The sequence below is a fragment of the Hyperolius riggenbachi genome, chromosome 5 (assembly GCF_040937935.1).
Source record: "Hyperolius riggenbachi isolate aHypRig1 chromosome 5, aHypRig1.pri, whole genome shotgun sequence".
In the NCBI taxonomy this organism is placed as follows: Eukaryota; Metazoa; Chordata; class Amphibia; order Anura; family Hyperoliidae; genus Hyperolius; species Hyperolius riggenbachi.
The window spans coordinates 101,026,990-101,050,905 of NC_090650.1; the positions used below are offsets into that span (position 1 = coordinate 101,026,990).

General features: G+C 46.3%; 1 protein-coding gene across 3 annotated transcripts in view; it reads left to right on the plus strand.

Moving 5' to 3' along the window:
- The first annotated feature begins 7,544 nt into the window (after positions 1 to 7,544).
- The window catches only part of TAX1BP1 (Tax1 binding protein 1), a 150,303-nt gene continuing 133,931 nt past the window's right edge, over positions 7,545 to 23,916 (plus strand). For all 3 annotated transcript variants that reach the window (XM_068236056.1, XM_068236057.1, XM_068236058.1), the window contains exon 1: positions 7,545 to 7,714. The gene's annotated coding sequence lies outside the window, so the exon portion shown is untranslated. The remainder of the gene's footprint in view (positions 7,715 to 23,916) is intronic.

Consider the following 23,916-nt stretch of genomic DNA (forward strand, 5'->3'; position numbering starts at 1 on the left):
CTGCAGGGGGCCTCTTGAGCGCGTCCCAGTGGCTGCAGCTCTTGAGTGCTTTGAGTCCATCAGGAGAAAAGCGCTATACAAATGTTCGGATTATTATTATAGTGTATGTACTGTAGTCTAGGGCCAATTTCGGGGGAAGCCAATTAACTTATCTGTATGTTTTGGGGATGTGGGAGGAAACGGAGTGCACGGAGGAAACCCACACAGACACAGGGAGAACATACAAACTCCTTGCAGATGTTGACCTGGCTGGGATTTGAACCGGGGACCCAGCGATGCAAGGCAAGAGCGCTAACCACTATGCCACCGTGCTGCCCCATGCATGCAAGTGACGCGTATTGTAGCTATGGGGAGGTGAGGAGGAATGCTGATGCAGTGCATGATGGCTTGGCTTCCAGTGGTAGGTGTGTGCAGCTGAGCAAAGCCTTCGATCTTTATGTGAACTTGTGGGTCACCTTTATCCACGGTAGAGTCTTATCAAGATGGCCCCGAACAGCTGCTTCGGCTGAATTCTGTCTAGCATGTGTACAATGCTTAAAGCAATCCTGAACTGAAAATTAAAAGTCAAAATAAACATACACAAGTCATACTCACCTCCCGTGTTGTCTACTCCTCAATCTCTTTCTCCTCTCCTGCATCCTGTTTGTCCACTGTGATCAATGGAATTTTCCGTCCGCCATTTTGAAAATGGCCATTACCCCCTAAAAGCTTCCTGGTCAGCACACTGTTAAACTGTAATATCGTCTACTTGAGCCATAGGGAAACATGGACATTACTTTGCACCTCAGTTGTCCTTTCAGTTATAACTGACAGCAACTGATATATTTCCGTTCTGACAGTATCCTTTCCGATTGATACTTTTGAACGATTTCTAGTCAAAATTGATCGATCTGACATTTTGAGGAATCGATTCCCAGCAGATGGATCAAATCTGATGACTACATGATCGAATCTTATGACTACTGAACATATAAAAATCATGGTGGCCTAAAGACACTCTCTACAGTATTGTCAATTACTATTTGCTTTTCCCCATCTTATAATCAGGTTTAAAAATATGTTAAAAACAGCCTTTTCTGCCCCTGCGCAATTTGCAGCTCAGATACACTATATCAAGGCAAAAGCAAAGAACACTGGAGATAAATAGAACCCTGAGATGAGAGACTTATGGAAGCAGACATATTTATTTCCTTTCAAAAAACACAGATACACAGTAACACAGGTACACCACCCCTGTGAATCCAGGCAACAAAATCAAAAGAAAGGACAAGGCACTCAGAAAGCTGTATGCAGCAACAAACTGTATTGGAACTTCAGTGGACACACACTACATGTTTTGGGCGGAGCCCTTCCTCCATTCAAACAGATCAGTTTTACACCTGTGACCCTCTGTTCTGTTTTTCTGCATCGACACGTTCGCAAATCCAGAAAAATCGCTCCAACCTCAAACTTCCCTTAACTTCAGTGTTCGTCAGAACGTAAACAATGGATCCGTTTTAACAGAGCAATGTGAATGGATCCTATTAATTAACATAGGATCCACTCACCTCCATTAGGATCCAGTCCATTTAGTTACACTAAACGGACCGTTTTTTTTTTTTTGTGTCAGAGTGAAGCGGGAAAATTCATAAACCCTGAACACACATGCAGATCAGAGGTTTCTGACAAAAACGTGATAAGATTAGCAGTATGCTTGTTTCAGGTATGTGACACCGACACTACTGGTGCCAGAATGATCAGCAGTCCTGCCAGGCAACTGGTATTGTTTAAAGCGAACCTAAACTCACAGCAGACATTTACCCCTTATCAGCAAGCATGCGCGATGCAGAAAACTTGTGGCGGTCATTTTGTGCATCGCCATAGACTTACATGACTTCCGCTCCACCGTGCATCACCGCACAATAACATAGGTAGGCAAACACAATAGTGAAGGTACTTCCGGGGCAGCACATCCCTCTGCATCCAATGTGAACTACCCCATAGACTTTCATTGGTCTAGCGGTAGGCTGCGGTAAAATGCCACACTGCACCTTGCCAGTGTGAAAGGGCCCTGAAGCTCAGTAAAACAGGATAGTAACCATTGGTGGATTGCAATAAATACATCCATCCACAGATTTTCAATAATAATAAAGTGTACTCAAGGTGAACATAATGTAAAAAAAAAAAACAGATACCTACCTAAGAAGAAGGAAGCCTCTGAATCCTGCAGAAAATTTCCACATTCTCCTGGCCCCCACTGTTGGACCCCCATGAAAGAAATCAGACAAAAGCTTGTCAGATCGCTAAGCTATTGTGCTCATACGAGTGCAGCACAGCCACACTTGTGCATGAAGAAGGTCTTGTAGCAGGTCCTGAGCTGCTTGGTTACTCTGTTGTACTGGTCCAACTCTATATCATACAGCCTTATCAATCCCTGCCATGTACTGATGAGGACCAAAAGTCTGAAACAGGCTGTCTACATGTGGGTTTGATATGGCTGTGTAAAATTTAAAGCTATAGGCTTGCTATACACCAGCGGCTCTGGATGCTTGCTTGGCTTACCAAGGGCGAAAAGGGATAATTTGCGTATTCAGTAGTAGTGCATTGTGGATAACCACAAATGTTCACTTATAGCTGAATTATTGCAGATTTCCTTCTATTTTAAGAAGGCAAATACACCAAGCTTTACTTTTTTTTTTAGTAGGAGGGCTTTTTGGTCTCTTTTATCCCCCCTACAGTATACATTCCAAGTAGTTTGGGTCACCCTGAGCTGTTTGGTTACTCTGTTGTAGCAGGAGTAGTGACTGAATGAGGCATCATACTTTTACTGGTTGTATTAACTCTGTTCTGTTTTTGTTGGCAAGGTAACTGGAATCTCCTCTTTACTGCAGCCCAATTAACTATTTAGTCTGTCCTGCATGAAACTGGTTAGCATGTAATTGGGATTGCACTTTTTCAGGAAAAAGAGATACAAACCGTAATGTCCTTAGTTGGGTAATCCACTACTCATGTCATCTAATGCTTAATTATTGGAAGGACATACAGTGGTTTGCAAGAGTATTCGACCCCCTTAAAGTTTTCCACATTTTTTTATATATGTTACTGCCACAAACATGAATCGAATTTATTGGAATTCCACGTGAAAGACCAATACAAAGTGGAGTACACATGAAAAGTGGAACGAAAATCATACATGATTCCAAACATTTAAAAAAAATAAATAAATAACTGGACGGTGGGGTGTGCGTAATTATTCAGCCCCCTGAGTCAATACTTTTGCTACAATTACAGCTGCCAGTCTTTTAGGGTATGTTTCTACCAGCATTGCACATCTAGAGACTGAAATCCTTGCCCATTCTTCTTTGCAAAACAGCTCCAGCTCAGTCAGATTAGATGGACAGCATTTGTGAACAGCAGTTTTCAGATCTTGCCACAAATTCTCGATTGGATTTAGATCTGGACTTTGACTGGGCCATTCTAACACATGGATATGTTTTATTTTAAACCATTCCATTGTTGCCCTGGCTTTATGTTTAGGGTCATTGTCCTGCTGGAAAGTGAACCTCCGCCACAGTCTCAAGTCTTTTGCAGTCTCCAAGAGGTTTTCTTCCAGGTTTGCCCTGTATTTGGCTCCATCCATCTTCCCATCAACTCTGACCAGCTTCCCTGTCCCTGCTGAAGAGATGCACCCCCAGAGCATGATGCTGCCACCACCATATTTGACAGTGGGGATGGTATGTTCAGAGTGATGTGCAGTGTTAGTTTTCCACCACACATAGAGTTTTGCATTTTGGCTAAAAAGTTCCATTTTGGTCTCATCTGACCAGAGCACCTTCTTCCACATGTTTGCTGTGTCCCCCACATGGCTTGTGGCAAACTGCAAACGGGACCTCTTATGCTTTCTGTTAACAATGGCTTTCTTCTTGCCACTCTTCCATAAAGGCCAACTTTGTACAGTGCATGACTAATGCTACGTACACACATGCGACAACGATCGTTCGTTAAGAACGACGAACGAACTTTTAATTGATGAAAGAACGACCTAAGTAAAGATAGTTTTAAAATGTGTGTAACGATCTGATCGTTAGAACGAACGTTACATCACAGAAAGCAACTATTGCGCCTGCGCATAAAAATGAGAAGTTCCACGGAGAAATAGTGAAATGCGCATGTCAAGCCTAGTACGAACGATCGTTTCCAACGATGTACTACTTTTGCAAACGATCGTCGTTGGTTAAAATCCGCCGAGACAGAACTTTCTTTTGTAGCGATTTGGCTCGTTCGTCGTTTGCCTTAATAGTCGGTGGTTCGTTTTTTGTAACGATCGTCGTTGGTAAAGATCGGGGAACGATCGTTACAAACGACTATAGTCGCATGTGTGTACGCACCTTAATAGTTGTCCTATGGACAGAGTCTCCCACCTGAGCTGTAGATCTCTGCAGCTCATCCAGAGTCACCATGGGCCTCTTGACTTCATTTCTGATCAGCGCTATCCTTGTTCGGCCTGTGAGTTTAGGTGGACGGCCTTGTCTTGGTAAGTTTACCATACTCCTTCAATTTCTGAATGATCGCTTGAACAGTGCTTCATGGGATGTTCAAGGCTTTGGAAATCTTTTTGTAGCCTAAGCCTGCTTTAAATTTCTCAATAACTTTATCCCTGACCTGTCTGGTGTGTTCTTTGGACTTCATGGTGTTGTTGCTCCCAATATTCAATATTCCGTCACAGAGCAGCTGTATTTGTACTGACATTAGATTACACACAGGTGCACTCTATTTAGTCATTAGCACTCATCAGGCAATGTCTATGGGCAACTGACTGCACTCAGACCAAAGGGGGCTGAATAATTACGCACATCCCACTTTGCAGTTATTTATTTGTAAAAAATGTTTGGAATCATGTATGATTTTCGTTCCACTTCTCACATGTACACCACTTTGTACTGGTCTTTCACAAGGAATTCCAATAAAATTGATTCGTGTTTGTGGCAGTACTATGACAAAATGTGGAAAACTTCAAGGGGGCCGAATACTTTTGCAAACCACTGCAATTATCACAAAAAGTATCATGGCACACAAGAGTCTTGCAAAAAACATATACTATACAACTTTATTCAAAAAAGGACAAAAGATCAACTTGTCATAAAAAACACTTATCCAAAGAACTTCCTTTTCCACTCAAAAGCTCATCAAATATTTCCATAAGACTACAGAAAATAATCATCTGGCTCGACGAAGTTAAGAATGCTTAATTTTCTGATGGTGTTTAGCAAAAATACATTTCTATTGGCGACGACACATGTTCGTTTCGGGTATACACAACCCTTCATCAGGCCTCACTGTACATAATTATCTATTGGTCCAGAGCCAGATAAGTACAAGGAAAAGCAGGCATCCCACCAACCGGGTGCACATACACCATCCGACAGACTGCTATACAGATAATCCAGTAGCTACAGCCAGAGTGCACTGGGCCACTGATTGGTGGCTGGATGTCCTCCCTTCTGGGTTTGTGAATCTTGAGGATGACTCCGTGGCCCCTAATTGGTCTTATATACACCTGCTTTTTATGTTTTATTGTACAGATATGCAACATTGATAATAAGCAGTATCCCAGTAGTATGCCTTTAGAATTATTGTACAGAATTTTTAAAGTGGAACTTTAACCTTGGATTGAACTTAACCTCAATCAATAACCGATACCTTCTTTCTCATGAGAAATCTTTACTTTTCTCCAATAGATCATCAAGGACATCTGTATGGCTGATAATGGGCTCTATTCACAAAACTTCTCATAAATGACTAAAAAATAACCTTTCAGCACATTTACAAGCAAAATAATCACTGAAAGTAAGTTGTTCCTGATTACGATAACTTCATTTCAATATTACTTTTCTTACCTTAATTATATTTTTGCTCTTTGGGAGCTTAAAAATGTAACATAGATAAGGTGAAAAAAGAGAAAAACAGGTACAGTTTCATTTATGTGAACCCTGGTGCATTGTAAGAAATAAGGGCTATTTCCAACTGCCAAGCATACAGTTTGCAAAGTTTCCCTTTGCGGAATGTTCATTACTGAGAGTTCTATGTACAGACATCACCTGCCAGCAGTAAAGATGTGACCACCTGTGATAAATTTCAGAATGTAAATCAGGGAGAAAGATTTTACAATGGGGAAACTGAGTAAATGATCTATAAACATCGTAAAAAAAATGAAAATTAATTGTTATTTTCCCTATAGTTCCTCTTTAAGACCAGGCCCAGGATAGGCTGCTGGATGTCCCTGGTGTTTTGAAATGAGAGTTGTGATTGGGCACCGTGGGCTCTGATTGGTCACTATAGCGTGGCTGAGAAGTTTGTTTTAAAGCCAATCTATAGCGATTATTAAAAAAAAAAAAAAAGTCTATTGCCTTTCATGTTATTGTTCACATTAGTTAAAGCGTTCCAAAGCGTTATGGTGTAACAACGTAAGAGATTTCCCCTTGGGTGAATTAGAACTAGAGCCTCTGATACGCATCGAAGTGCAGCCGTCATGCTGTGCGTTGTAATGTGTTTACAAAATCGTGTTCATGCCTGCGTTAGCTAGTGGGAAAGGGCCCTTACAGTTAGATGTTCATCTCTGTAGAGGTAAGCCCTTAGATGCTCAAGAGGCTTTTCTGACCCTCATCAACAACTCCTCACCCTCCTCTTTTTCTTGACTGGGCTTCCCTCCATGGACAAGCACGGCCACACTGTAAGCACCATTAGGGTTTGCACCTACGCTGGCATACCTATGAATATGCTGCCGGGAGATTTGGGTGCAGGATACAGCCGATATATAGCTTTCCCAGCTCCTGCACAAGTCCCGGTGGCGTTAATTAATATTCCCCCTCCAGGTCACCATGGATGGTGGGGATTTATGTAATTCTGCTTCCAGATATTGCTTACAGTGTTTTAAAAGTAATTTGAGCTCCGTCTTTTGACGGTGCCCATTACTCAGTGAGCGCAGCTATAGCCGTAATGCGCTGTTTTAACAGCTGTCGCCTGCGCAGTAGCCACTCGTTCACAAAGGAAAAAGCTGTGCATGAGCAGCTTCTTGCTATTGCGCAGACCATACTTTACACCTGCACAGTGGGGCCATGTTCGTAAATTGAGGGGAGCACAGCCATGAGCAATACTTTATATTAATGTTAAAGATTTTCCAAAGGTCTCAGCACAGGAACAGGGTAGCGTAAGAGTATCAGGGAAATCTGTGGACTATCCTGAGGCTTCCCTCTACCCAGGTATTTAACTTTTTTTTTTTTATTCCAGCTAAATATTATCTACAATTCTTCCTTGCAATCAACTTTCTTGCAACCAATCAGCTTGTGTGTGGAACAGGTCACTACAGTGTCTGACTGCTATACAAGCTGAACTAGAGGGAGGAAGCATGAGTGAAACAGTAGGCCTGTGTGTATGTGTAATTCCTTTTTTTTTTGTAGGAAAGCAGTGCTGCAGAGAGACTCTGGTATGCGCACTGCCTGAGATCCGCGTCATCATACAGAAATTCCTCAGTCAGCTGATCACAGAATCATCAGACTCCCCCAACCCCTGCAGGTTGCGGAAGTGACGAACACTGACGTGTAGTGGAAAGAAAACAATCGGTCCTGCGTGACACGCGGAAGCACTGAGCTGTGGGAACAGACGAGAAGACAGCAGGTTACCGGAGCTCCGCTCAGTACGGTGTCTCGCTCCAGGCTTCCCCCGCCGTCCTCACCAGGTAACGTGTGATAGGCAGACGGTAACGAGAGCTCGCTGCGGCCAGCGTACGTGTAGTGAGCGGAGTGTGGCGAGTGTCCTGGCCTGTGTGCTGCTGACTGTTATTGGGAATGGGGAAGGCTATCCGCTTGCTGTGACCAGGTCAGGAAGGTCACTACAGGCCTCTCTGGCGTAGTTTAGTCTGGAGGGGGCGTGCCTTTCACTGCGTCACGGCTAGCTACACCCAGAAGCTTTCCACGCTGTGTGGAGGGCGGGGCTGGCATTGCAGGTGTCTGGTAGACGCACCTGTGATCTGTGGACGTCCTTCTGTGTGTCAGGGAATAGTTTATGTGCTGCTCTAGTGACGTCACCAGTGGGAATCCTCATATTCTGACTGGAAAGACCAGAAGGTGGAAGTAGTACTCTTGGTGGGATACTGAATATAATTTAAGCATTTTTTTTTAAATGGAAGGTATTTGTGATAATTCAGCTTTAGGCCCCGTTCACATAGCACGTGTTGCCGTCCAGATTTCGGCAACGCATGCAGGAGGCAGACATGCACAACATTAGAAAGTGCGTAGACTGCACTGTCTGATGTTCACACTGCATGCGTTCCAGACCAGTGCAGTCCGTGAACGCATGCTGCACACATTTTTCCCGAAATGCACGCAAACGCAGATGGCGTGCGTTCGTACGTGTTGCGTTCCGATTGCGTGGTTATCTGCGTTTGGTAATATGAACTCAGAGAGTCTGAAGCCATTTAAATTACCTCTTTTTATTAGCTAAGATTAAAGCTGATCCGCTGCATCCTCATGGCAGAACAAGATTTTTATCCCGCCACAATCCTGGGGCAAAATTCCACGATTTTCCAGGTCGTAGATTTTGCTGCCTGGGGAGGCAGAGCTTTGCACTGTAGCTCTGCCTCCAGTCCAGTCAATCTCCGCCTCTCCCCGCCCCTCTCAGTGAAAGAAGACTGAGATGGGCGGGGAGAGGCGGAGGGCGGTGGAGATTGACTGGAGCAGAGGCAGAGCTACTGCGCAGAGCTCTGCCTCTACCAAGAAGTGATCGCAGAATTGTGCTCCAGGGTTTTTTGGGAGGATAAATATGTGAATCAGCTTTGATCTTAATGCTTAAGAAAACGGGCCATAAAAAGTGGTAGTTTTTATGCCTTCAGACTCTTTAATTGAGCAACTGTGGTTTCCCATGATGTTTTTGAAAGTGATGCATCATGGGAAACCACAGTTCCTCACTTAAAAGATACCCTAATTAAAGAGTGTATATTTTTACTTGGAACTTCTTCCAGCCCCCATAGTGTTTGCTTCTTCGCTGTCTTCCTGGGCTGCTTGGTTGATATGCTATGTTGCGCACTAAAGTCCATGACACGTCACTGTCAGGCACTACTGCCCTTGTGCTGACTCAACAGCGCGCCTCCTTGATCACGCTCCTGTGAGAGGGCGTGTTCTGCGTAGTTCGTTAAGACTCGTAACTGGGCTTGTGCAGAATTCTCCCAGCCACGGAGGCGTGATCATGGAAGTGTGCCTCCAGGTCAGCGCATTTGCAGTTGTGTGCGACTTGTCCAGCTGCATGGCTAATCAACAAAGTGGACCGGGAGGACAGTGAGGGACCTATAAGACTGCAAGGCTAGAAGAACCCCCTAGGTGTGTAAAAGCACACTCTTTATAAAAGCATACTCTTTAATTACGACTTGGATATCCTTTAAAGCTGAATGAATGCAAATACCGTACCCTCTGTTTTAAAGCAGCAGTGTCAGCCAGGAAAAAAAAAACACATATAAAAGTAGATAACTACTTACATAACCGATGCATTGTACTGTTGACATTTTGATTTCAGTGAATTTTATATAGTAAATAAAGAGAATTCTGTTCCTGGCATTTGCCATCTTGATTCCTTCTCTGAAGCCAATCCTGATGTCATTTCCTCCCTTCCTTTTTTCCCTCTTAGGATCTGCACTGTCATAGCTAGCTTGCTTTGTAAACATTTCAGCATAGCAAGATCGGATTTCAGCAGCTTCACACTGAACTGCGCTTAGCCAATCAGTATGGAGCAGGACTGTGGGAGGGGTGATGACAAGCTTCCCTCTCGTTGGCGATGAAAAAAATAAAGCCAGGCTGACTGAGATAGGATTTATTACAGCAGAAACATTTCTGAATAGATTGGAGTGCTTGCAAAGCAGGATGAGGTTCCAGGCTGAATAATGAAGACAGTGCAGTGGGTAATCGGAATTTGATTTTTGTGGCTGTCTCTTTAAGTCTTATACTTTACTAGTAGTTCTGGGTCACCATGAGCTATCTGGTTACCCTTGTCAGTAGAATGGTGATTAGTTAGATGTTTCATGCATTTTATCATTGTAGTAGAAATAGAATATAATAAAGTTTTCTTCTTCTTTTTTTTATTTCCCCAACATCTCCCTCTCTGGTAAGTGCAAGGTTTTCTCCTCCTGAAATTTCCTTATCTTTTCGGGTCAAAGTGACCTGAGCAGCATTTGAAAAAATATTGACAAACTAACTTCCCCCTAAGGGAGGTGCGTGGTGTGGGGGTGTGTTTGTGGGGAGGGAGGAGAGATAAAGCAGTCCTTCACTTACCTAGGGGGGGCTGCTCTGTAGCCCCTTTGACAAAACAGGAGCCTTCATCTTCTCTCTCTCCATTTGTGCAACTTGAGGTTCTTGCTGGTTGTTCGTATATCCCTGATCCTAATATCTAAAAACAAAAAATCGAGTGATAATTGAATAGTGTGCGGCCAGCTTAGTTTTCCGCCCTATTTAAAGGACAACTGAAGTGAGAAGAATATGGAGACTGCCATAATTATTTCATTTTAAACGATACCAGTTGCCTAGCAGCCCTGCTGACCTATTTGGCTGCAGCAGTGTCTAAATAACACAAGAAACAAGCATGTAGCTAATCACTCAAAAAGGCTATTGTGACACCACTACTTACAAAAAAAAATCTCTAGATCCCACCACACTTGCCAACTACTGCCATGTGTTACATCTCCCATTCACATCCAAGTACCTGCTGAACTAAGTTATTGTTTATCTGCCGAATCCCTGCTTGATCAGTTCCAGTCTGGCTTTCACTGTAACCACTCCACAGAAACCGCTCTTACTAAAATGGCCAATGATCTTCTTACAGCTAAATCCAGAGGTCCTTATTCTATACTTATCATGCTTGATCCGTCATCAGCATTTAATACTGTCGACCACAACTTAAGCCTACAGATACTTTCATTTTTTGTAGGCATAAATGCCTCGCTTTCTCCTGGATATCTTCCTATCTCTCTGGAAGGTTTTTCATAGTGTCTTACTCAGATTAGATCTCTTGTCCACATCAGTTGTCTGTGGGGGTGCCTCAAGGCTTTGTCCTTGGCCACCCTCCCACCTTCTCTTTTCCATCTACATGCACAGCCTTGGCAACTTAATCAGCTCATTTGGGTTTCAATACCACTTATATGCAGATGATACACAACTGTACCTCTCGGCCCCTGACCTTAACTCCCTCCTCGCATGTGTTCCTGCTTGTCTGCTATATCCTCTCTCATGACCTCATGCTTCTTTAAACGTAACATGAGTAAAACAGAACTATTCATATTTTTTTACCATCTCTGCCTGATATAACAATAAATGTTAATATCACCCTCTTAACTTCAGTTCCCAAAGCATAGTGCTTAGGGGTAATATTTGACTTCTCTCTCTTGTATTCCTCACATTCACTCCCTAACCAGCTCCTGTCATCTCCGACTCAAAAACATATCTCGCATCCAACCTCTTTTCTCACTCAGGAGTCAACTAACATTTTAACCACCCCCCACGCGTACGGATTTCTGTGTCCCTTTTTCCATCTTTTCACCACCAGGGACGGAGAAATCTGTACTTTCCGCGCTCCCGCCACTGCCCGTGCTCCCGCTCGCTGTAGCGCGCACTCCCGCTTGTAAACACGCCGCCGGCCGCTCGCCCGGAGATCAATGAACGGGAAAATCCGTTCCCGTTCATTGATCTAAGCCCCGCAATGATCCACTGCTTCTCCGATAAGCAGCGCGATCATTGTGAAAAAAAAACCCAACTTTCCCAGCCTCCCAGTACTTCCTGCAAGAGTCCGGAAGGACGTTTGCAGGTCGCATTAAACAAAAAGTTACTGTTGCTATCTTGTGGCCAAATAGTAAAACTACACCCTAAAGCATTTTTCACATACAAATAAATTAGTTTTACACAAAAAACTCCTTACCTCCCACACTCCCCAATTTTTTTTTTTTAATTAAAAAAAAAAAAATTACAATTAAAAAAAAAACATAGTTACCTTGGGGACTGAACTTTTTAAATATTTGTCAAGAGGGTATAACACTGTTACTTTATAAACTATGGGCTTGTAATTAGGGATGGACGCAAAACTGAAAAAAATGCATCTTTATTTCTAATTAAAATATTGGCGCCAAACATTGTGATAGGGACATAATTTAAACGGTTTTATAACCGGGACAAATGGGCAAATACATTTCATGGGTTTTAATTACAGTAGCATGCATTATTTAAAAACTATAAAGGCCGAAAACTGAAAAATAATAAAAAAATTTCCCACATTTTTTCCTATTTTCCCATTAAACACATTTAGAATAAAATAAATCTTGGCATAGTGTCCCACCTAAAGAAAGCCTAATTGGTGGCGAAAAAAACAAGATATAGTTCATTTCATTGTGATAAGTAATGATAAAGTTTATAGCCGAATGAATGGAAGGAGCGCTGAAAGGTGAAAATTGCTCTGGTGGTCAAGGGGTAAAACACCTCAGTTGGGAAGTGGTTAATACATAGGTGGTACATAGGGGGTAGCGGTGTGACGTAGCGGCGGGGATGCGGTGAGCGCACGAACAGCGGCAGGGATACAAATACTCACTTGCAGGCAGCCAGCTCCGTCCTGAACGATATACTAGCTTCATTGTACTTCCTGTTCTTTCATCACATTTCCCTGGGTGCTATTACAAGATGATGCAAGAACAGGAAGTAGAATGAAGCCCGTACATCGTTGAAGGACCTTGCTGCTGGCAAGTGAGTATCCCTGCTGCTGCTTCCTCTCTTCCTCCCCCCGACTCTCTGTGCTGCGGCCACCTATCCCTGGCTACACCTATCCCTGGCTACACCTATCCCTGGCTACTTCTATCCCTGGCTACCTATGCTGCGAGCACCTACTACTGGCTGCACCCATCCCTGGCTACCTATACTGTGAGCACCTACTACTGGCTACACCTATCCCTGGCTACCTTTGCTGCGAGCACCTACTACTGGCTACACTTATCCCTGGCTACCTATGATGCGAGCACCTACAACTGGCTACACCTATCCCTGGCTACCTATGTTGCGAGCACCTACTACTGGCTACACCTATCCCTGGCTGCCTATGCTGCGAGCACCTACTACTGGCTACACCTATCCCTGGCTACCTATGCTGCGAGCACCTACAACTGGCTACACCTATCCCTGGCTACCTATGCTGCGAGCACCTACTACTGGCTACACCTATCCCTGGCTACCTTTGCTGCGAGCACCTACTACTGGCTACACCTATCCCTGGCTACTGATGCTGCGAGCACCTACTACTGGCTACACCTATCCCTGGCTACCTATGCTGCGAGCACCTACCACTGGCTACACCTATCCCTTGCTACCTTTGCGGCGAGCACCTACTACTGGCTACACCTATCCCTGGCTACCTATGATGCGAGCACCTACAACTGGCTACACCTATCCCTGTCTACCTTTGCTGCAAGCACCTACTACTGGCTACACCTATCCCTGGCTACCTATGCTGCAAGCACCTACCACTGGCTACACCTATCCCTGGCTACCTATGCTTCGAGCACCTACTACTGGCTACACCTCTCCTTGGCTACCTATTCTGCGAGCACCTACTACTGGCTACACCTATCTCTGGCTACCTTTGCTGCAAGCACCTACTACTAGCTACACCTATGCTGCGAGCACCTACTACTGGCTACACCTATCTCTGGCTACCTATGCTGCGAGCACCTACTACTGGCTACACCTATCACTAGCTACCTATACTGCGAGCACCTACTACTGGCTACACCTATCCCTGGCTACCTTTTGCTGTGAGCACCTACTACTGGCTACACCTATCCCTGGCTACGGAGCAGTGCTTTTCAGTGCTGCTAGATTTGGGCGCAGTCGGCACCTCCATAAACTGCAATAGGAATCATTCCTATTGCAGCGCTCAGTGAGTAACGTTGGCTCCGTCTGAAGACGGAGTCGAGGTCGCTTAAAAAACACAATAATTCAGCCTCCAGCAATCGCTGGAAGCCGAATTATTTCATTCCCCCACTATCCATGGCGGCCTGGAGGGGGAATAGTAATTAAAACGGGCCGGACTTGTGCAGAAGCAGGATCAGCCATATACCGGCTGTATCCTGCGCCCAAGTCTATCGGCGCCGATTTCTAATGTACTCCCCTGGCTACCTTTGCTGCGAGCACCTACTACTGGCTACACCTATCCCTAGCTACCTATGCTGCGAGCACCTACTACTGGCTACACCTATCCCTAGCTACCTATGCTGCGAGCACCTACTACTGGCTACACCTATCCCTAGCTACCTATGCTGCGAGCACCTACTACTGGATACACCTATCTCTGGCTACCTTTGCTGCGAGCACCTACTACTGGCTACACCTATCCTGCGAGCACCTACTACTGGCTACACCTGTCCCTGGCTACCTATGCTGCGAGCACCTACTACTGGCTACACCTATCCTGCGAGCACCTACTACTGGCTACACCTGTCCCTGGCTACCTATGCTGCGAGCACCTACTACTGGCTACACCTATCCCTGGCTACCAATGCTGCGAGCACCTACTACTGGCTACACCTATCCCTGGCTACCTTTGCTGCGAGCACCTACTACTGGCTACACCTATCCTGCGAGCACCTATTACTGGCTACACCTGTCCCCGGCTACCTATGCTGCGAGCACCTACTACTGGCTACACCTATCCCTGGCTACCAATGCTGCGAGCATCTACTACTGGCTACACCTATCCCTGGCTACCTTTGCTGCGAGCACCTACTACTGGCTACACCTATCCCTGGCTACCTTTGCTGCGAGCACCCACTACTGGCTACACCTATCCCTGGCTACCTATGCTGCGAGCACCTACTACTGGCTACACCTATCCCTGGCTACCTTTGTTGCGAGCACCTACTACTGGCTACACCTATCCCTGGCTACCTTTGCTGCGAGCACCCACTACTGGCTACACCTATCCCTGGCTACCTATGCTGCGATCACCTACTACTGGCTACACCTATCCCTGGCTACTTTTGTTGCAAGCACCTACTACTAGCTACACCTATCCTGCGAGCACCTACTTCTGCCTACACCTATCCTGCGAGCACCTACTACTGGCTACAGCTGTCCCTGGCTACCTATGCTGCGAGCACCTACTACTGGCTACACCTATGCGGCGAGTACCTACTACTGGCTACACCTATCCCTGGCTACCTGTGCTGCGAGCACCTACTACTGGCTACACCTATCCCTGGCTACCTCTGCTGCGAGCACCTACTACTGGCTACACCCATCCCTAGCTACCTATACTGCGAGCAACTACTACTGGCTACACCTATCCCTAGCTACGTATGCTGCGGCCACCTACTACTGGCTACACTTATCCCTGGCTACCATTGCTGCGAGCACCTACTACTGGCTACACCTTTCCCTGGCTACCTATGCTTTGAGCACCTACTACTGGCTACACCTGTCCCTGGCTACCTATGCTGCGAGCACCTACTACTGGCTACACCTATCTTGCGAGCACCTACTACTGGCTACACTTGTCCCTGGCTACCTATGCTGCGAGCACCTACTACTGGCTACACCTATCCTGCGAGCAACTACTACTGGCTACACTTGTCCCTGGCTACCTTTGCTGCAAGCACCTACTACTGACTACACCTATCCTGCGAGCACCTACTACTGGCTACACTTGTCCCTGGCTACCTTTGCTGCAAGCACCTACTACTGGCTACACCTATCCTGCAAGCACCTACTACTGGCTACACCTGTCCCCAGCTACCTATCCTACGAGCACCTACTACTGGCTACACTTGTCCCTGGTTACCTTTGCTGCAAGCACCTACTACTGGCTACACCTATCCTGCGAGCACCTATTACTGGCTACACCTGTCCCCGGCTACCTATGCTGCGAGCACCTACTACTGGCTACACCTATCCCTGGCTACCTATGCTGTGAGCACCTACTACTGGCTACACCTATCCCTGGCTACCTATGCTGTGAGCACCTACTACTGGCTACACCTATCCCTGGCTACCTATGCTGCGAGCACCTACTACTGGCTACACCTATCCCTGGTTACCTATGCTGCGGCCACCTACTACTGGCTACACCTATCCCTAGCTATTTATGCTGCGAGCACCTACTACTGGCTACACCTATCCTTAGCTACCTATGCTGCGAGCACCTACTACTGGCTACACCTATCCCTGGCTACCTATGCTGCGGCCACCTACTACTGGCTACACCTATCCCTAGCTACTTATGCTGCGAGCACCTACTACTGGAATGACGTCGGCGGTAGGCGGAGCTGTATGCTCTGTACATCTCCGCCTACCGCTTCCATCATTCCATCGCTAGCCAGTGAGGCCTCGTTCACATCATTTATCGCAGATGGCTGTGCGATCGGAACGCAACGCGTCCAATCGCACGCCATCTGCGCTCCTATGCGCTGCGCTGCTGATCCCATTCATTACAATGAATGGGATCTGCGCTGCGATTCCCAAAAATGCGTGCAGTACGCGATAGCACAATCGCGCTGCCACGCAGCGCATATGATGGGAACGGTAGAAGGGCTGTCTATGCCCTTCTACTGTTCTTGCGTGTCGCACACTATACGCGCTGCCAAAATGCACACGGCAGCGCGTATTGTCTGAACGAGGCCTGATAGGTAATGCTGTATGATGTGCCCGGCCGCTCGCTCTAGTGGATCCGCCCCCCGCTCATTAACACTTATACATATTCACTGCTTCTGGCCAATCTGCGCACAGCGGGGCCAGAAGCAAGATGTTACAGACAGCGGAACAGGCAGTGCGGACCGTGAGCAGTGAATATGTATAAGTGTTAATGAGTGGGAGGCGGATCCACTAGAGCGAGCGGCCGGGCACATCATACAGCATTACCGATCACTGGCTAGCGATGGAATGACGGCAGTGGTAGGCGGAGATGTACAGAGCATACAGCTCCGCCTACCGCTGCCGTCATTCCATCGCTAGCCAGTGATAGGTAATGCTGTATGATGTGCCCGGCCGCTCGCTCTAGTGGATCCGCCCACCGCTCATTAACACTTATACATATTCACTGCTTCTGGCCAATCCGCGCACAGCGGGGCCAGAAGCAAGATATTACAGACAGCGGACCAGGCAGTGCAGACCGTGAGCCAACCCCTGCCCCCCCCCCCCCCCCGGCCAAAGTGCGAAAAGCAGGAGTTTAAAAAAATCGGGGAAAATCGAAATTGCAATTTCTGAGAGAAAAACAGCAATTTCAACTTTTCCCTAAAATCGTGCAGCCCTACTGGCTACCTATGCTGCGGCCACCTACTACTGGCTACACCTATCCCTAGCTATTTATGCTGCGAGCACCTACCACTGACTACACCTATCCCTAGCTACCTATGCTGCGAGCACCTACTACAGGCTACACCTATCCCTGGCTACCTATGCTGCGGCCTCCTACTACTGGCTACACCTATCCCTTGCTACCTTTCCTGCGAGCACCTACTACTGGCTACACCTATCCCTGGCTACTTATGATGCGAGCACCTACAACTGGCTACACCTGTCCCTGACTACCTTTGCTGCGAGCACCTACAACTGACTACACCTATCACTGGCTACCTATGCTGCGAGCACCTACTACTGGCTACACCTATCCTGTAAGCACCTACTTCTGGCTACACCTGTCCCTGGCTACCTATGCTGCGAGCACCTACTACTGGCTACACCTATCCTGCGAGCACCTACTACTGGCTACACCTGTCCCTGGCTACCGATGCTGCGAGCACCTACTACTGGCTACACCTATCCTGCGAGCACCTACTACTGGCTACTCTTGTCCCTGGCTACATATGCTGCGAGCACCTACTACTGGCTACACTTGTCCCTGGCTACCTTTGCTGCAAGCACCTACTACTGGCTACACCTATCCTGCGTGCACCTACTACTGACTACACTTGTCCCTGGCTACCTTTGCTGCAAGCACCTACTACTGGCTACACCTATCACTGGCTACCTATGCTGCGAGCACCTACTACTGGCTACACCTATCCCTGGCTACCTATGCTGCGAGCACCTACTACTGGCTACACCTATCACTGGATACCTATGCTGCGAGCACCTACTACTGGCTACACCTATCCCTGGCTACCTATGCTGCGAGCACCTACTACTGGCTACACCTATCCCTGGCTACCTTTGCTGCGAGCACCTACTACTGGCTACACCTATCCTTGGCTTTGCTGCGAGCACCTACTACCGGCTACACCTATCCCTAGCTACCTATGCTGCGAGCACCTACTACTGGCTACACCTATCCCTGCCTACCTATACTGTGGCCACCTATTACTGCCTACACCTATCCCTGGCTATGAATCCTGCGGCCACCTATTACTGGCTACACCTATCCCTGGCTACCTATGCTGCGAGCACCTATTACTGTCTACACCTATCCCTGCCTACCTATACTGTGGCCACTTATTACTGGCTACACCTATCTCTGGCTATGAATACTGCGGCCACCTATTACTGGCTACACCTGTCCCTAGCTACCTTTGCTGTGAGCACCTACTACCGCTACACCTATCCCTAGCTACCTATGCTGCGAGCACCTACTACTGTCTACACCTATCCCTGCCTACCTATACTGTGGCCACCTATTACTGGCTACACCTATCCCTGGCTATGAATACTGCGGCCACCTATTACTGGCTACACCTGTCCCTAGCTACCTTTGCTGTGAGCACCTACTACCGGCTACACCTATCCCTAGCTACCTATGCTGCGAGCACCTACTACTGTCTACACCTATCCCTGCCTACCTATACTGTGGCCACCTATTACTGGCTACACCTATCCCTGGCTATGAATACTGTGGCCACCTATTACTGGCTACACCTAGCCCTAGCTACCTATGCTGCAGCCACCTACTACTGGCTACAGAGGGGGGCCCCGGGTCCAAATAATTGTATAAAACCGTATACCGTAATACCGTCATACCGTGGTGTTTTTTTTTACGGTTATCATACCGTGGAATTTCATACCTTTGCAACCCTAAGCACAGCCCATGGTGCAGGATTAATGCGTATTACTCTGCAATCTGTGGGAGATGTTTTACACTCAGCTCACATGTGAGACGGATTGGACAGTGCAGTATCCGCGCTGGTGATCTGTTTGGAGTCCGGTGTCGGGCTGTGTTCTACTTGGGCTTCTATGGGAAATGCATGTGTTTGTCTTTTCCCTAGTTGCAGCGGATCTGTTGGAACTGTTCATGTGAGAACAGATCCTATTAATAACTGTTGACCTGCGTTCCCAATCTGGCAAAACTGACAAAAATAAGTTCATTTTGAGTTGTGGTGTGAACCAAGCCTCAGAAAAGCTGGGGGAAAGGAATGTGTATATGATGATCACAGCAGGCAACCACAATCCAGCTATTATTTTACAAAATTAAAACCGACCTGTTCTTGTTTATGGGCATTGCAGGTACTTTGCTTTTCAGTGTATTATTGTGAAGCAAAGCCTTACATAAGATATTTTGATCCAATCAGCAGCAAGTTCACTTGTCCTGGATTATGACAGAATCAGAACATTAGTCACACCCTTACCAGAGGAATGTTAGCTATTCTGCTTCAAGCCTCATGCCAATATTAGATAACTGATACTCAAAGCAGTTTTTTTAAACCACATTGGTTGACAGTCTGTGCAGAAGTTCCCTGATATCTGCTCCTGACCCTGTTCTGGAAAATATCAGCTGTGTTTTTATGACCTGGGAGGAGAAGTATGTGCTTCTCATGGCTAGAGTATAATGCACAACATAGCTAATGTTTGCGATATGGAAAGACTGGAAACGCCTTTACAGCATACGACATTAGTATTCCATCATAACATTTCCATGGAAACATTTTCCAGCGTTTTCAGTAAGGTTCGTTTCACACTGGAGTAAAAAAAACCTGAGCAGCTGACTGTTGACAGTGGGAATTGCACACGGTACGCGAAAAAGTAGTGCAGGCAGCAAAGCTTATTGATTAACATGGGCTGTTACATCTGGAGTTATTCTGCATGTGCGAAAACACCCTGTGATTTCCCCTAAGTGTGACCCCATGCATCACACATGTCACTATGCAACAGATCCATTGGATCAATTGCATGCCAAAACGCAAAGTCCTGAGCTGCACAATATTAAGAGGATGCATTTCCCATCCCATAGACGCCTATAGTGGAAACCTATCTGCTCCAAAGTCTAAAAAGACCTCAATTGATCTCTAGAGTGGGTCTTGCACTGTCAGGTCATTTGCAATCCGGCTCTAGCCTATCGCAGTCAGCAGTTTATAAGGTGCAGAAACACCCAGCATGTGATACTAATATATTTCATTACATTAGAGTGTACACACCCGGTGTCACCTGTCAGGATCGAGATCGATACTTTGACACTGTGGTGTACTAGCAGTGTACAGAGGAGTCCCATAGCCAAAGACAAGTGGCACTTGTGTGGAGGAAGGGCAGGGGAACCATGCAGTCAGGTGGCGCTGTCGGTAAACATCTGGTGTGCCAGATTGGATGGTAAGAGATGGTTATGGTTTCATTCAATAAAGGGTAAAGAAGAGACTACCTGCTAAAAGGCATCTACTGTTAGACATTTAGTGCTGGTTCACATTAGCGTTAAACGGCCGTAAGCGTAACTTAACGGAACGGATAATGAACAAACGGAACGGGTGCGAACGGATCCAATGTTAACCTGTGGAACCGTTCACATGCGTCCGGATGGATCCATTGCGTATGTCCCGCTGAACAGACCACGACTTTCTAACAGTACCAAATTCTCCGGACTGCTGAGCTCAGTGGACCGGAAACTGAAGCTAAAGCCCTGCATTCCATCTCTTCCCCTTGCGTCTCATGTTGCATCATGTGACTGCCATGCTTCCTGGTAGTCACTTGACGCGACTGAGACACAAGTGGTACAGATGGAAGCCTGGGTTAGAAACCCTCCCTCCACCCACCCGCTCAGCAGACCAAAGTGGCAACAAAGTGAAACCGGATCCGATCAACCGGTGATCAGATAAGATCCGTTTGCCAGTGTAGACCAAGCCTATGGATCCGGTGAAGTGGAGACCAGATCCTCTTTACCGGATCTGTTTGGCTTTAAAATAAGTGTGGACCAGGCCTTATTATTATCATATATTAGATTTTATAACGATACATTTAAGTAAAGTTTAACAAACCGAACATCTGTGATCAAAATAATGATGGGACTTAATGCAGTTGATGCCGGTTGGGGTCTGTGGGTGGGAGTGCCAATTGATTGATTTTTACATCTTTGTACTGCATTGGACATTAGAAGACTAGGAGCTGTGTTATTGTAATCAATATTTTGATGTTAAACAATATTTATGCTTGCACTTTTTCTTCTATTTACTGGTGCAATGTTGGAGATCAGGTAAATGAATTGTATCAAAACTAAATTGATTGTTTACCTGATCGTCCATAAACTAGAGTGTATGCTTTGCTTTAGAGCAGTAACTTGGTGTTTTATTGAACGCAGTAACCGCACAACAAATACAATATGTCTATGGAATGATTTGAAACTTGGCTGAACTGCACCGCTGCTGGGTGACTGAACATTACATAATTGACCACAGTGCTGTGTAGGCATTGTGTTTCCCGCAAATACCAGCTTACACATGGGAGAGGTTGGCAGGCAGTGAATCCACCACTGTCAGCCCTCCAAGTGAACTAGCCTCCAAGCATAACTGTACTTATGAACATCAAATTAAATCAAAGATAGCTTTATTGGCATGACCAAGCTTCAATACAGGCATTGCCAAAGCAGGGGGAATGGGGGACGTGAGGAAGGGGTACAGTGTGTTAGCAGTTCAGCAGATTTTTTTTTCTTGGGGGGGGGGGGGTTGTATACAGTTCATTTATGCTCCTCTCAGTCTGTGGCATGCTGTGACGTAGTGTGCAGCGATTGTCACTATGGATTTCTTAGACTGTGGTGTTTTCTCTCATCCTCTGTGTGAAAATCTGGAAATGGTTCCATCAGTTTCTTGAAGAAGGTTTCCCTGGTTGCGGTATATTTGGGGCAGTGCAGCAGGAAGTGATTCTCATCCTCGAGGGTCTTCTGTTCACAGTGTTGGCTTAGTCTCTCCTCCCTGGGTTTGTTCGTCTGTCTGTGTCTCCCAGACTTAATTTCGAGGTTGTGAGCACTCTGTAGACACTCAGGAATTTCCTCTCTTGAGAGTTTTGGAGATTTTCCAGCTATGGGGCTATTTTGTATTCTCTCTGTAGGCACTGGTATATAGTTAACTTTTGTTTCAGTCCTCCATTTATCTACATAATCCTCTTGGCTGTGGTGTGCTTTATCTGGGTTCTTGATAGGACTTGTGGATCTGAGTTTGCAGGGAGCAGAGAGTTCACCACTTCTTTAAGGCACATGGCTTTTCTTGGTCTTCATTGTGCAGAATGGCTTTGTATTGGGGTGAGTCAGGCCTGCTGCTCTGTAAGTGGGCCCAGTAGGACAACAATCTCTTCTGTATCTCAAGCAATAGTGGAGATCTACCCAGCTCAGCTCGGCAGGCATTGTTTGAGGTACTTCAATGGATCTGGAGGAGGTGTTTGCAGAATTCTATCTGGAATATTTCTGAGGGGCTAGATTCCCATTTTGATTGATCTGGGTAGGTGATGGGGCCCCATATTGGAAGGTGGCAGCCCCAGGATCGCCTAACGCAGATTGGCGTCAAGTCCTGGAGCTGCAGTTTAGCAGGGAATGCGTGTGTGCATGTGCAATCGTTCCCTGCCAATTCACGGAGCTCCTCTCCATGATCAGACTGCTAGCTGCGGCTAGCAGGCCATTAATAAACGAAAGGTGAAAGAAATCCCCTTTGTTTACATCCGTACAGCACTGCTATCTAGTGCAGCGCTATACAAGGGACACTCGGCTGTCCCTCAGAAAGGCTAGGGATCGAAGCCCTCTCATAGGCTGATGCCTATGAGAGGCTGAGAAGAGAACGGATCACCGTCCTATTCAATTTAGGACCGGGCAGGGGGGTGAGAAGGAGGGGGCAGGGAAAATCGGGCACTGTAAGCCTGAAAAACAAAACAAAAACAAAGTATCGCAGCAACGATCAGAGACCTCCACAAGAATGTCCTGTTAAGGACAAGAAAAGGAGGCAAGACTCATTTGTGTGCTTAGTTGTACGGCTTTGCAGCAACCTGACAAAGCTGCATAGCCTGTGGTGTGAAAAATAGCCTGGTCACTAGGGGGTGTAAGCCTGTGGTCCTGAAGTGGTTAAGGCTATGTTTACAGTGTAAGCTGTGGTGCATTCCCTGTACAAACAGAAATGCAATGCAATGAGAAAGTCTAAACTATATGTTATGCAACCTAAAGGTTGCATAGAGTGAAGCACACAGTCAATGAAGTATGTTTTCATTGCCTCTGTTAACACAGGCATTATGTGTTGGAATACTGTAGTGCTTGTGATCCCAAAGGACTGCATTGCATAAACTTCCTATTGCAGTGCACCTTTCTGCGTTAAAGGACTTCTGAGGTGAATACATAAATTTAGCTTTACTTACCTGAGACGTCTTTCAACCCCTAGAAATCAATTGTCCATCACCGCAGCTCCGATATTTTCCTTGGTCCCGCTGGCAGCCTCTGAAGGATCGTTCACCCCCGATGAGTCGGCATCTTCTGCGCATGAGTGTGCCCAAGTCAACGTAAGCGTACTGCACCTAAAGATGCCGACTCGCCGGATGTCTGTGATCCCTCAGAGGCTGCCAGCACGACCCAGGAGAAGATTGGAGCTGTGGCGAGGGACACAAATGATTTCTCGGGGTTGGAAGAAGCCTCAGGTAAGTAAAGCTGCGTTTTATTTATTAACCTCGGAAGTCCTTTAAGATATCGCCATGCACCACTGTGAAC